This window comes from Mus caroli, chromosome 18 (assembly GCF_900094665.2).
Source record: "Mus caroli chromosome 18, CAROLI_EIJ_v1.1, whole genome shotgun sequence".
Taxonomy (NCBI): Eukaryota; Metazoa; Chordata; class Mammalia; order Rodentia; family Muridae; genus Mus; species Mus caroli.
In genome coordinates this window covers 46,375,619-46,378,130 of record NC_034587.1, presented here as the reverse complement: position 1 = coordinate 46,378,130, position 2,512 = coordinate 46,375,619, and the positions used below count along the sequence as shown (strand labels likewise).

General features: G+C 43.1%; 1 pseudogene; it reads right to left on the bottom strand.

The window, feature by feature from the left end:
* Positions 1–796: 796 nt before the first annotated feature.
* LOC110284487 lies at positions 797–1,674 on the bottom strand (annotated as a pseudogene).
* Positions 1,675–2,512: the final 838 nt, after the last annotated feature.

Genomic DNA, 2,512 nt, shown 5'->3' with positions numbered 1-2,512 from the left:
CTCCTCTCCTCTCCTCTCCTCTCCTCTTCTCTTCTCTTTTTTTCTTTTCTTTTTTATCTTCACACAAGAGTAGCTAACTTACAATATCCCATAATTCTAGGTAAGATGGGCACCTGTTGCGGGAAATATTAAAAAATGAACCCGCCAAGCCAACTTTTTGCACTCCTGCTTCTCTCAACCCACCAACTCTCTGGCCTCACTGGGCCACAGGGCTCCTGCCACTGGTGTCTTTCTGCCTGACAACACTCTGGCAGACCCCCCCCCCACCAAATTCCTCTCACTACCACATAAAGCCCCACACACCCCACAGTCAGCCATCTCAATACCTAATTACTCAGTAGAATCAAAACTCTTAAAGCTCATGATTATCATCAATCAGATTTATGTATCAATAAAATCACAATTTACAAGATGCCAATACAATAATTTCAGAGCCAATTGATAGTGATAAAGCTTTATCCCCATTATTCTAACCTTATGAAGTCATCACGCGTAGGCCTCCATTCTCCTTCCTCCCTCTCTCCTGAGATGCTCTCTGTCTCTGCCACTCTTAGCTCAGCCTCCTTTTCCCTTGTCCAATCACAGGCCTCCTCTGCACTAATGTCATTGTACAGGGAAAATCTTGCAACAGACACCTTCAAAGGCATAGATGTAGATTTACCTCAGTCTTGGTGTCAGCTGCAGCTCTACAGACTGCTCCACAAGAGTGGGTTTTGCAACTCAAAAGATCCACCCTTTGTACTTGGGGTTGTTCTCTGTTTTTGTAAAGAAATGCCAAACTTGAGAGATCTATCCCTTATCCTTGGAGCCTCTTAATTAAGACCTTGTTACTGTGAACACACTTAGGGTACAGCATGCTGTCCTCTGGTCATGGAGGTGGAAATATGTAGACCAGAAGCAGGAAGCAGGAAGCAGGAAGCAGGAAGAGGGCAATTTTTTTTCCTTTCTTCTCAGGTAACCAGGCTTGTCCAGCATGGAACTGAAGCCCAACCCAAAAACTTGAGGTTGCAGGAATGCTTTTCCCATGAACTACACACATTTTCCCATTGGTCTACTGGTGTTGCATTGGATCAACCCCCTTAGCATTGTCTGCAATTATTGGTCAAGGCATCAACACTGTCTAGGAGGCAGCTGTAGTCACAACAGTAGTACTGACTTTCTCATAGAACACAGGAGGATTAGTCAGGGCAGATATCTGCTTCTCTGGTACAGAGGAACCATTTAAGGGGAACTGTTTCTCCTCCTCAGTCTTCTTCTTTTTTTTTTTTTTTCTTGAGATGTCTTCATCCTGGTCTCTCTTGGTGAGTCAGGAATGTTCTCCAAATCAGGCATTTTCTCTGGGAAAGCCCCTGCAAGGAGTCATTTATAAGTGTCTAACTTCTGGCCTTTGCTGCTCAGCTTCATGTCCTGGCACCATGCTGGCAAAACTTCTTACTAGGGATAGATGCTCTGGAAAAGGAGGAACCAATACCTTCCTATGAGTACATCCTGGAGTCTCAGAATCTCATGATTTCTCCATTGGTTTACAACTGTTATCTTTCTCTGGCTTTGTTTGTTTGTTTTCTCCCATTGCTTAAGTATTCACAGAGATGTGCTTGGTTGACTAGGCATCTGGCATTCTACTTCTTCCCTGGGCTCTTATGTGCTTTGCTTCTAGCTTTCAGCAGTTTCCATCTTGAGATTAGATGACCCACCCCCCTCAAAGAAAGTTCTTCCAGCTTCCAAATGACCCCTGGTCTCAGTGCGATAATTCATTTTCTTAAGTCTTTGACTTCTACTGATGTTTGTTCATACTGGAATCTCAAGCCAGATAGTTTGTAACTTGACCTCATTTCAAAGTGCTCTGAAAGGGCTCCCTGACTCTGTGTGTCCCTCCACCTAGGCAAAAAGGATTTCTGCTTACAAGACCACAAGCCATGGAGTGATAACCAGATTTCATTTCAGATTCACATTCTTCTAGTTATCAAGTTGCTAATTCTCTGAAAGTCCCCTCATCTCTGTGCATATTAGATTTCTGTGAGATTATGCAGATCAATGTAAAACCTAACCAAATGGACTTTTTTCCTGGTGATAAGCTGAATAATAGTCACACATATTAAAAGTCCTTAGCTATTGCCATGGTGTCTGCCACATACATGTGTGTAGGTTTCTTTACTTTTTTTCTTATTCCCCCTGAACAAGTAGGAAAGCACAGCTTCTTGAAATGACATAAATTCTCAAAAAGTAACGCAGGACAAGTATTCTGACTTCCCTTAATCTTTGCTGGAAGCTCAGTAAATGCAGAGCTTGGCTAGAGTGCATGGTCTCTGCTTTGCTGTCCCCCCAAGATGCAGCCTTGGGTGTCCTGTGTGGACAGCCCCTAGTTCCCTGTCTACATGTGCACCGAGGTGTGTTCTCTGGAATCTCCATGAGCTGAGTCAAGTCTGTAATGCTACTAATGGTCTAGAATTATTTTTCTTCTAATTTACTTATTCAACTTGAACTGTCTTAACAAAAGCTCATACTCAGTTTA